General features: G+C 27.8%; 1 protein-coding gene and 1 non-coding gene across 8 annotated transcripts in view; one reads left to right on the forward strand and one right to left on the reverse strand.

Moving 5' to 3' along the window:
• raskol (Ras GTPase-activating protein raskol) overlaps positions 1–13,092 on the forward strand; it is a 758,358-nt gene that overhangs the window by 223,307 nt on the left and 521,959 nt on the right. For 2 of the 7 annotated variants that reach the window (XM_067050207.1, XM_067050209.1), the window contains exon 1: positions 100–250. The exons of 3 other annotated variants lie outside the window; for them this stretch is intronic. The gene's annotated coding sequence lies outside the window, so the exon portion shown is untranslated. Of the gene's footprint in view, positions 1–99; positions 251–13,092 lie in introns of those variants that run through there. 2 more of the 7 variants (XM_067050208.1, XM_067050210.1) reach the window with 1 other exon arrangement.
• Positions 9,434–9,516, reverse strand: TRNAL-UAA (transfer RNA leucine (anticodon UAA)). Its single transcript has one exon. It is a non-coding gene; the product is annotated as a tRNA-Leu (tRNA).

The following is a 13,092-nucleotide window of genomic DNA, read 5'->3' on the forward strand; positions in this document are numbered from 1 at the left end:
TTAACAGAAATAGACGTCCGTTGGGTTCGGCCATGTTCGGGTGCGACCGGCACTTTCCGATCTCGGAGATAGTGAAGCTGTTCTACCCAGTGTTGGCCGCGCCGGCCACTGTGACTTGTGTTGTATGTGTGCTGTGCTTGCGATCGTATCGCTCGCAGACCATAGGCCACTCAGTGCTGTGTGTGTTCTGTGATAGTATTCGTTGGATATTTCTGTAAGGTGGATACTGTCTTCAGTCTCGAATAAATTTGTAAGGCATATTATATATTCGTCATTTATTTATTTATACTGCAGCATATCCTCTTTGAATCGGTCTTACAAAAATTGTACTTTAATATTAAATATGTATATACACGCATTATTTCTGTTAAAACATCAATAGTATAGACAGTTGAATTTACCTTGCAATTGTTTCCAATATTCAGGAAGTACCCAAACTCGATAAAGTAATATTTTAGTTGCCTTGGCATGTAGCTTTGTCTTTTAATTCTGAACTTTCCTCAGAAATCTAAAGTTGAAAGAAATTAATTCTATTATTAAGTATTAGTTGTCTGAGGTCAGTGTTCAAAGAAGGTAATGAATAAAAGTTTATAGGTTGTAAAATTTCAATCACGATATTCAATGAATGAAATATATTTTGTCATTTTGATATAAAGATCATGCTTTAGTTATTTTCCATAATAGTTTTATGTTAAATATTTTTTTTCGGTTATACGCACAGAAATTTATTAATAAAATCATTTAAAAAATGGTATAGAAATAAGATTTTGAAGAAGTATAAATATTGTGTAAATATCAATATAAATTCAGTCTACTATGAGTATAAATATTTACTCAAGCTTTAGAAACTTTCGATTATCCAGTTGTTTCTTTTAAAAATATTCAAAACTATTTTTAACCGTGTTTTTGTTTTTTGGGAAGAGAAAGAATGATTTGATTATATTGTTGAAATATATTCTTTATGAAAAGAACAATTAGCTTTGACGTAACATCGGTTTTGGCTCTAGTTCTATGAAAAATGTATCATAATTTTGCATTAATCATTAAGGAAAAGTGTTTGCACTATATTAACCATTATAAATCTTAATAAATTTAGTTAGATATTTTTTTTTTTTTTTTTTTTTATAGAATAAATATTAATTCCAGTAATGACTCTCTCTGATTTTTTTTTTAAGTATTCTTGGCTGATACTTTAAATGTTTATGAACGTTATGAATTCTGTAATGAGTCGGTCAAACTTTCTAAAATTATTTTTATTCCGGGAATGTCGCCGATGTTAGATAGGCATTTGACTGACCTACCTTACCGTCAGGTTTGACGCGTCTAGTTTTTTTTTTTTTTTATGTCGTTTAATTATATAGTAAAATATCGAGGTTAGACCGGTGTATTGAGGGCTCGGCCCTAAATTCAACTATTAATAACCGATGATATCCTCTCATAAACCAACAGGTGTTAATAACTATGTGTCTCCTGGAAGTAGGTTTCCCTGAAAGTAGGTGTTTGAAGGCATAATTATTTATATGATTAGAACCGGTATTGATGAAAAACCTAAGTGGTTATAGTAATGTAGTGCTGAACTTTTTTTTTCGTTTTCTAAGTACTAGATTTTTATCTGAATGGACTTACAGTTTTAAGCAGCATTAAGTTATGTTACTATTGTCTCATGTAACTAGGTTTACAATTTTTCCCATTACTTATTCTTTATAATAATAAAAGTTTGTTGACATCATTTTTCACTTCAAAACCCTCTCTTAGAGGTGCAATGGAGTTAAGTTCTAAAAAAAACCAAATTATTAATTATTAATGATATGGTTGATTTCATGCAGGCATCATTCTGCATCATAGTTATCTTTGTAAGCCTCTATGGGTTTTTAAAAAGAGGTTAGACTGAAGAAGGAAGAGAATTCGTGGTATCGTAAACCGCAACAACCTGTTTTCATCTGTAAACAATAAAAAAAACCACAGAGCCATTTAAAAAAAAAAAAAATGATTTCCTGTTATTAGAAAATCCAAAGCATTGACAACATTGTTTTGTTATATATATTTTTTTTTTTCGAAAAACAAACATAATGAATATTTTACAACAGTTTTCAAGCATGAGGAGCTTTGGCTAATAGGTTGATTATTCTGTCTCAAGAAATATAGTGTATCAAATTTTCTTTATTTTGTATCCAATATTGCAAAACCACTAATGCCGTCCAAATTACCACTAATGCCGGCTGCTAAATTTCGGTTGTTATAAATTGGATTTTCATATAATAATTATGTTATTTCAAGGAAAATTTTTACCCTTGTTTTATTTCTTAATTTTTTTATTTCAATGGAAGCTTCTGGCAATGTCAGGTCATCTTCAACCTGCAATAATGATTTTATTTTCCTTTCATAATATTTTTGTTTTGTTTTTTGGTTCCAAGAAAGTTTAAAAATAAACTTCTATTAAGTATTTTTCATATGATTATGTTTTATCATTTATATTATGTCAAGTAAATATTCAATTTTTTTTTAAATTTTCATAACAATGGACGTTTCGAGCTATATGTACATATTCATTTTCAACATCGAATAATAATGTAGAATTCTTATGTAACAATTAATAAAACTATGCTACCATATAATTTAGAATTAACTAACAACATTATATATATACCGGAAGATTATTGATTGACCGTGTGTATATGAATGGAATATGGTCCGGGTGTGGTCAAAAAAACTCAAATAGTAGATAATTATACTATTTTATTGAGCCAACGTTTCGCCCCACGTTGCAGGCCTTGTCAGGGCTAAAAAAGATACAAACACTATAGTTACAAATAGGAAAAAAAGAAAAAACATAAGTGTAAAATAACAGGGGTATAAAATGTAAAAAAATAAGATATAATAAGAAAAATTAAAGGTTGTAAATAGTAAATGAAAAGGGTAACTTTCTTTAATATTTCTTTTCTTATCTATCTGTTATTATTACCCTTTTCATTTACTATTTACAACCTTTAATTTTTCTTATTATATCTTATTGTTTTACATTTTATACCCCTGTTATTTTACACTTATATTTTTTCATTTTTTTCCTATTTGTAACTATAGTGTTTGTATCTTTTTTAGCCCTGACGAAGCCTTGCAATGTGGGGCGAAACGTTGGCTCAATAAAATAGTATAATTATCTACTATTTGAGTTTTTGACCGCACCCGGACCATATTCCATTCATCATATATATTATGAGCGTAAAGAAAATGTGAAATAAGTATGTGAATTAGATACAACAAAATTAGGGGATATATATATGTTGTTAATTAAAACTAATTTGTTTATTAATCTATTGTTAAAATGATCTTCATAAGGGTTCATCTTTTTCTTAAAAATATATATAGAATTGATATAATATTATAACCATATGAAAAATAATTAATTAAAATTTATTTATGGATTTTCATATTAGGTACCTAAATAATAAAAATATTATGAAACGAAAATTGAATTTAACCTTGATATGACTCAGAGGAATATATTTTGACTTTCATGAGGATTTATAATAATCCGTTATTGAGGGGAGGGGGCTAATGTATGTAGGAAAGGATGAAAGACATTGATTCAGGTGGGAGGTATCGTGAAACGGCCTCTAAATAGACGACTAGATACTTCTCAAGCTAATTAGAATGCTATTCCAAGGTATTAATGATGAATTCTTTTGCCGGCATGTTTTACATTTTACATGTTATCTAGCTGAAACCATCTTGTATATATTGCCAGAACTGGTAGGGAGAAAATTAAAATTGATTTTTCAGATATCTCACAATTTTTACGTTTTAAGATAGATATCTTGATCACAATAAGATGATTAATTTGTTTTATTATTTGTTGCCGTCTTGTTAATACCACGAAACTTCAATTAAAAATTTAGCTGGATGAATAAATTATCTGTAAAACTTAAATTAATTGTTCAACGATAAATAAATAAATTTGTACGGCTACAATCCATGAAGGGTCAGAGGTGCAGTTCTTTGTAAGTACTGTTACTATTATATAAGGCTGGATGGACCCACAGCTACAGTAACAGGGTAAATTATCGTCTGTTTCAGCCGGATTCGAATCCTTGTCCTTGGAGTTAGTAGTGGAGTGAATTATATAACAATAATTAAAGTAAATTGAAAACTGATATTTAACTTTTTTTTATTTATAATAAACTGTGTAATTTTGGTATAGCTTCTTTTTCTTCTTTTAATACCATAAAACACGAACAAAAAGAAATTGTTCTTGGCATGATTCGTGTCATAATTTTTTTCCTTGATCTCGCAGTCCAAATTATATCTTTGAGTTATATTCAGGGTGGATTGACCTTCAAATCTGAGTGTTAGGTTTGAGATTGGTATTAAAAAAAAAAAGTTCAGTTGCTAGGTTTTGTTTTAAAAACCTTCTCAAAACCTTTTTTCTTTTTTTAGCTCTACATAATTCAATGAAAATTGTTTTATACAAAACATTGATATCTTAATTCTTAAAAGTATGTTAAAAAAAAATAAAATAAAAGATTTTATAATTTTGATAGAAGACAAGTGCTAAGTAGGAAACAAAAAAAAAAAAAAAATTACATATACTTATTATATAGTTTAAATATTCGTTGTTATTATTGGATATCTTACTAATCGTTACGAATGCAAGACATAGTGCTTATATTAAGTGATTTACGATGTTTTAAAGTTTCTTATAGTAAAGTGTTATGTACAATAATTTAGAAAATCATCGACCGAGTAGTGTAAGTACATTAATTTCATTTCATGAAATCGATGGTTTTATGAGAATTAATGTCCTGAACAGAGACCTGACTTCGACGATTTATCGGAAATTCATAAAAAATATATTAAATAACCAAGAAGATTAATTAAGTGATACAGTAATTAACAATGAACATATAAATTAATATTAAGTTTGTAGTAAATGATATCCTGTTGTAAGAAAATTCTGTAAAGATCATAGATGATAAAGAGTAAACGTTATAATTAATCAGTATTACTGGTTAAAAAAGCATTTAATGTGGAAGGAAGCACTTGAGATGATGTACCTGGTGTTACATACCTGGATGGATTGGATATGTTTACTCCTAAGGGATGAGAATTGAATGTTGAATTTGATTACAAGTGGTGGGGAGGTAGGGGGGTTATGTTTATAAACTGAATTGAGTGTAAATTCATTTTATAAATAAATGTTGTATATTGATAGTCGAAAATATCGCTTACGTCACTCTTACTTTAATCTCCTCAATTCGACTTAAGAAAGATGAACCTATCGGAAAATTCAGACCACACTATTACGCCGAATCAGAACAGAGGGGTACATATCACTTGAAATAGACAAGTGCGGAGCGCTCGAGTAAGGTCATCGCACATTTTTTTTTATTTCATAGACACTAGTACCGCGTTAAGTGAAATTTATTTATTTTCTGGCGATTTCTCGTGTAAAAGCTCCTGTATCCCGCTACAGAGCAGACTGACGGCTGAATGGACACAGAGATGCCTTAGGCCTCGGTAACACCCCCGAAGCCCTTACAAAAAGCTGCAATCTTTCACTATCGGCAAGCGTTACGGATCCGATCTTCGGACGTCGGCTCATGCCATTGGCCTTCGTCTTCTTCTTTCTTCCTAGACATCGTCATCCGTACCGGAGCCAGGTTTTTTCCCCTGTTGCCCTGCATCATGTCGGCTATCAACGGGACACCGGCTATCAGTTTAGGAGTTGTGATTCTATTTTTCGTCTGTTCTAAGTTATATTTATGATAGTAAATTTTGTGATTTAGAAAATTGAAATATTTATTTTGTTGTTTTCATCTTCTCTAAGGGTTTTTAAGGTATTCCAGTTTAATCCTATGCTATTGGGGGTGAGACGTGAAATATGTGCGTTCTTGGAAGATATGATTAATTGTCAAATTGTTGTTACAATATTAACATTTCGGAGGCGTTTGTTTTGTAATAAGATAGGAATGAGTCTCATGCCTATTCTTAGTCTAATCAGTAGCCCTCTCTACATTTACAGCTGGAGGTTCCTCAGGAGTTGACGTCTTTTTTAGTAATTTTTAGTTTACTCCTTAGGCTTTCGTTCCACATAGATTACCATCTATCTTTAATTTCCTTCTCGAGGAGTTTTATTATTTCTGAAGTAGTGAAAATTGCTTTCCTCATCTCAGGAGTGTGAATGCTTCTCTTGCAGTGCACTTTGGTCAGCTAGTTCATTCCCTGCGATTCCTAAGTGACTTGAAATTCACATAAATGTAAGATTTCACACCTTTTCAAGGATCAACAATACGATTTTAATACTTTAAAAATAACTAAACATCAACATCATTCTAAAGTCATTTCGTGTGATGTTTTAGGACTTATACAGTTTTTATGATTTCAAGAAGTTTCTTGAATGGAGTATTCATTTTTATAATTAATTGCAATTTATATGTATATAGTTTCTGCATATAACATGGTATAGTTTATGTTGACCTGTCACTTGGTTCGTATTTTCTCAAGCTGTTGATATGAGATGCTTTTTCTGATCTGCACTTAGCGATCTTATTTTTTCTATCCTGAAACCTTAACTTGCGAAAAGTAGACTGGTTAGTTTTCTACTTGTGTTGGTGAGACTTAAGATGTTATTTTAGAATATTTCGACTAAATTAATAAATTATGTGACCAATTCAGAATTACAAATGCTATTATGTTTTTAGTTATTTTATTGCTATTGTTTTTATTTTATCTAAAAATAACTTTCATAGCATAGCCGAATGCGTTTATTGTTAAAAATCATAAATTAAAACGCAAACAGTATAATCGATAAAAATTCATTTATTCAGATTTCTATTTTATAAAAATTATTTATGTATTTTACCTACATATAGTTTTAACTAACAATATTTTAAATCTCCAGATAGTATATATTTTTTATTTGGTAGTATACCCTAAATATATTTTTTTTATTTGGTAGTATTAAATATAATATAATATTTATAAAATATATAAATTTTTACAATAATTTAAACAAAAATACTGTATAGTCTAGATAAAATGACATTATTTTCTAACAGAAAATAAAACCAATTTTTTACTGAATTTTATGACTTCCATGCCGTATAAAATTTGATTGCGACCTATTTTTTTCTAGGTTATGTTTATGGTGAGAGTAATTTATCCTTTCAAAGCTTTAAGTCGGGCATGTTTCTTTGCCTCGGTTCTTGCTTTAACTAGGCGACAGAGATACTGTCTAATAAAGTTAACGCTAAACCAGTTTATTATCAGATCCAACTAGAGATTATTTTTTTATTATCGAAATGTTAAATTAAATTATTGAGTAGGTTAGGTTATGTTAAATCTAAGACTAAATTGATCCTTGACTCGGTATATTGCTTTAACTTAATTTCCATTTTGAATTATAAGGAATCATAGGAATCACATTAGGAATCATAAGAAATTTCCTAAACTTCATTTTTATTATTTATGATTCTTTTAAACCCAAATTTTCGTTTATTCTCTACTATTATTATTCATTTGAGGAACACTTTTCAACTCCTCCCCCTTCTAAGAAAGTATTCCGTCTAAGCGGATTATTGCCGGACCATTTTGGTTAAGGCCGTTGGGATTGCAAAACTTTCCGAATTCCACTTTCTATTTTAACTTAAAGTCTCTTGGTAAAAAGTCATTTGTATAACAAATGTTATGTAGTTACCTTAATGACGTTGTTTTGTGATAATACTTCTGTTTTAGGATAGCGGGGTAATATTGGATATATATCAGTGAATGGGTTGTTTTAAAATTTAAAAAAATCTTTTTAGGATTTATCTGTAACAAATCGGCATCCGTTTCTTGAGTCAATTTGTATATTCGTAATATCATTATAATTGATTAATATTTTTTATAGTAGAACATTTGCAAGTTTATAATTTTTTTGCCCTCGGGTTATGCTTTTTATACCATTTGACTTAATGTTAAAATAAATGTTTAAATGTATGATTTTCATCTATTTATAAAAAGTGAAATAACTGTATTAGTCAGTATCCGAAAATAATACGATATTCCAACATTGTAGACTCAAGAAAGCGTATAAATACTGCAAAGGGTGTGATTGTAAGGACCATTCATTTTTCCTTATCTAACGACAGGCCTTATCTAGAATCTACAAAAAAAAGTTTTAGCCATATTGATTTAGTGTACAAAAAGTAGATCATGGTGGTAAATCCTTTTGTAATAAAGTGGATAGATTGATAGATTTATTGTTTAAAATTAAAAAAAAAAAGAACGAGATTCGATTTAGTTTACATTATCTTTGTATGAATTAGCTCAATTTTTTATAACTATTTTATTAAATCAAATCATTTTCTTTGAAACAGTGTATTTATTACGGATTTTATTTTGTTTTTCTATTTATTTTAATTTTAAATTACGTTTATCTTAAAAATATACATTAAAAAAAAAATTGTAAACTTAATGTTTTACATCTTCGACTTCAATTATTTATTTATTCTTTTATTTTATTATCACCTTCTCTGCCAATACTGTTGGTATTGTCTAGTTTCGTTATTAGTAAATCTCATTTTATACCTGTTGTGTCTAATTCATTAATTGATTAATTCATTAATAACATTTCTCGTTGCATAATTTTCTTTTGTAAAGCTATAGTTAAAATATAAAAACATTGCTCTTTATTAAAATTTACATTCTGATCCTATCCATTTATTTTATTTTAAATTATTGCGTAAGTAATACTGAAATTCAGAGTGTGATTTTATGAGGGTAGTTATTCTGTCAACTTCAAGGCTCAATTAGTTATAATATTTAAAAAAAAATTAAATGATTAATAAATATCTCAAATTTTTTTTTATTTTGTTGTTTTGAAATTAATTGAATCATGGTCTGAAATAAATGTATTATTTTATTATTGCCCGATTGTGCAGGCAAATATAATAAATATTTATAGGAAATTAAATTTAAATTGTTTATAAAACTTTATTAGGTTTAAGAAGTGAAAAAAGGCGAAAACACATTAATTAACTTATTAGGTTCAGTATTAAATTAAATTATTATTTAATAAAATTTTAAAAAAAGTAAACTAATAAAAATTCAAAATTAACCTGAAAAAATTAAAATGTAAGTTATTTAATTTTTATTATATTACCATGACTCTAATAAATATTTACAAGAAGTAAAATAAAAAAGTAATTAATTAACTTACTAACTAAAATATTAAATTAAAATATGTTTTACTAAAGTTATCATTAATTTTACGTAATAAAGTAATTGCTTATGTATTTTTTAAAACTAAAATAATAATTATTTGCAATTAACCTCTAAGCTGAAAGATATAATTTAATTATTTTTTATATTATTATCATTCTAATAAATATGTTCATAAAACTATTTTTAAATTGTGCAAACGACGTTATTAGTAAAAAGCAGAAATAAAAATCTCTGTCAGGTGTGGGGTTCGAACCCACGCTCCCATCGGGAACCAGAGCTTAAATCTGGCGCCTTAGACCGCTCGGCCAACCTGACTCACATAGCTGATGGCGAAGCCAATTTCCTTATTAGCAGCCCTTCAATTCTTATATTTTTAAAAATAGATTAACATTTTTTGTGCCATCATGTTTTATTATATGCGTGATTATTTTCAACTTAAAAGTTCGTTAAATCTTTTTTATTAATTGGTTTATTTTTATGTAATCATTATTATTTATAGTAAACACACTTTGAAGATAAGTAGGTAAAGATAATCTACCTTTAGATATTCATAAACTGATGTATAATTGTTCTTCGTTGCTTTCTTCTATTAGTCACGTTACTTTATTAGGTATCAGTCTAAAAGTTATTATTATTCATAAATGATTAAAACCTATTTTAGAATCGTTTATATTTAATTTAAAAAAAAATAATAATAATTTAATTGAAAAATTCATTTACTCGTTTATATCCGAAAAAAACGGTAATTTTTATACCTAAAAAAAGAAAATTACAAATCGATATAAATTCCAGAGACAGCATATAATTCTAGTAGCAAACATATTGTTTTGTAGAATTCCTATGCTGTACCAAGTTTTGATGGTGAGGATGTTTTCGAGATGTTTCTAGAATGAAATATCTATTTCTTTTTTTTAAAATGGTATAGAAGTTTTCTTCGGAGCTATAAAGCATCACAGCTTAAGCAATTATATATTATTTTATTTCTATAAATTTATCAAACTTCCTAAAAAGAAAATCCAGATTATTTTTTTTACAATTAGCTACTAAGCCTGTTGCCGAAGGAGAATATATTTATTCTCGGAAGACGTTTAAAAATAACTTTTATGTATTATTAATTTACTTATTTTATAAAGTCTTTTCCTAGTCTGTTTCTGTTATTTAAATATTTTAGGATATAAAAAAAAGAGAGAAAAGTTTGTTAACCTAGTTTTATTTATATAAGACAACTAACTTGGTATCGTTCCCAGGGTTAGGCAGTAGGCAGAATGTAGGTGGGACTGGGGTTTCTTATCTAAGAGATAAATTTTTTCGACTGAAATTTCTTGATTAAAATTCAGGATCATGTTAATTTTCTGGAACTATTGATGTGTGATGATTGGCCAAATGGTCACAACATAATTTCATCTCTTTTGACAGAAAAAAAAATGATTATTTACTATTACTTAATAGGTTAGTCATTTTCAAAAATGTTATTTATATTCTTCTTATTATATTTTATAATAGTTAAAAGTTTAAAAATTTCTTTGACCTCATTCTGCTATTAACTATTACAATGAAGCCAACAAAAAATAAGTAACGGTGTTAAAATATTTTCGTATGATTGGTATTTTCATTCAATATCTTCTGCCTTCGAATATTTTGGATGGTAAAAATTTAAACAGTTTAAATTGTTAAAATTTTCAAATGTTGGAAATAATAATAGCCCACTTTTGTTATTGTGCAAATTAAAAACAAGATTTGTTGACTGAAAATTGACCGGTCTTTGATTAAATACAAGTGTGAGTTGTTTTTTTAAATCACGTATAATATATGTTATCATTTGTATTATGTTAGCTAGTTTAGGCATTGAATAACTTACAGCACGATTGAATTTTCCGTCCTTTCGCTGGGAGTAAAATAGCTAGTAATTTTATTTCTGATTCTAGTAAAATCGTCTCACTAATACTACATAATTTTACGTAGTCAATATTCATGCCTGACATATAGTGCATAGAATGTTCTGAACCATTCTCTAGCCTCATCGGTTTAGACATTTACTCTCACTTGAATTTCGATTATAGCCCTCTTTCGTATATCGTGTTTTGTCATGGTCATTCATACACTGTTGAATTCGTATTGATCATGATTATTATCAAGGCCAATTTATACTAGTAACCTTATTTTCCTTTCAACGTGTTTATGGGAAACATTTATTCATCACGTCTTGGTGCGGCGGTTTATTGAATGGATTTCTGTGTTCTTTATTTTAGTCTTAATTGAATTGATGAAATAAAAAAGTACTGAATTACTCATAATTGTTTCAAGGCTGAACATTAACGAAAAGATTATAAAAAAAATAACGGTAACAATTAAGAATGGCTACACAGTATAGCAAGTTTAATTGAAATAAGTTTTTTAAAATATTTTTTGAAGTTTGTTTATAATTGTTGTGAATGAACCAATTAATATTACTTTTGATATATATCGTTGATAAAATGAGGGTTTAAAACTTTGTTTTTATATCTATGTACTAAGTAATATTAATTTAATATCAGTAAAATGAATTTTTCTTTTCAATTTTTTTGAATGTTATTTATTGCTATAAGTATTTTATGTGGTAAAATAATTTTTTTTGGCCTTATTGTCATTTAACAACTTAAAATATTTTTCATAAAATTGACTAACTAAAACTACTTCTAGTTCTTAAAAAAAAAAATGAAAAAAGAGGTTTTAACCTTATGGTCTCATCTTCATGTTTATTCAGGAAATCTATGTATAGCGAATTTTCTTTTCTTCGTTTTTCAGTTTTTCATTTTATTTTTTACTAATAAAATTTTCATTTGGCAGACTACCCACAATAAAAAATAATTAGTAATATTTTCTAAAAACAATAAAATTTACCATGGACCGATTCTCCACAATTTCAAAGCGAATTAAATGCAGCTATATAAGAAAAAGAAAATTACAAAAGAAATGACATAACTTTGATCAAGAGAAATTAATGTTCATATAAGTTGACAGGTTATTACGAAAGAATATACATAACATATAATAAGATGTGTCTAAATATCCTTTTATGTTTACGGTGTTAGTTTCTCCATCATATAATTCTCCATCGCTGTGTAAGATAGCAACCTAATGTATTTAGGCAGCATATATGAATAAAGTATTTCTCTCTGTAATAATAAGTTAACTTAGATAAATATCGATGTTGTATTTACGAATCATTATGATTGCATCTCTTATTAATATTTACTCACAAGGTGAGAGTACGAACACGGGATTATCAATTTCAATGAAACTCTTTTTGGTGATACTAGGTTAAAAAATATTAGACACCTGTCCCAGGGTTCTTTCTAAATTGCTTGAGGAGCTGGAAAACAAAAATATCTATTTTTAGAAATTTTCTATGTTATCGCATACCGCCTTTGCTCTGTATGTAATGGCTATTGTATACAATTGAAAAAAAAAACACAAAAACTAAACGTAGGTTCCATTAAATTATACCAAAAAAATGTAGTTTAGAAAAAAAATCAATTCTCACTCGGTTTAAGCGTTTAAATCTTTTGAAATCCTTAAATACCAATTTCATATAAATCAAAAATTATAAGTTTTTAGACTTAGACTTTTTTATGTCTAGCATTCATGAAATAAATTCATTGCTCCTCTCAAGGTTCCAAACTAAATACTGGAAAGCCAAATTCCCTCTTTTTCAACCCATATGAATATTTTGTAAAATATACCCAAATCGTTTTTATCCTACTTCTTTTTTCTCTTCGTTTTTATACTTACTCAGGAAACCTTAAATGCGTTTTCAGAAAAATGTAAATTGTTCCAATGGTGTATTCATAGCAGAGGTAATTGCCAAATTTATTATATTTGAACCGGCCAGAGAAAATGAACACACATATA

Source organism: Halyomorpha halys, unplaced genomic scaffold, assembly GCF_000696795.3.
Source record: "Halyomorpha halys isolate HHAL.00 unplaced genomic scaffold, Hhal_1.1 Scaffold550.1, whole genome shotgun sequence".
Taxonomy (NCBI): domain Eukaryota; kingdom Metazoa; phylum Arthropoda; class Insecta; order Hemiptera; family Pentatomidae; genus Halyomorpha; species Halyomorpha halys.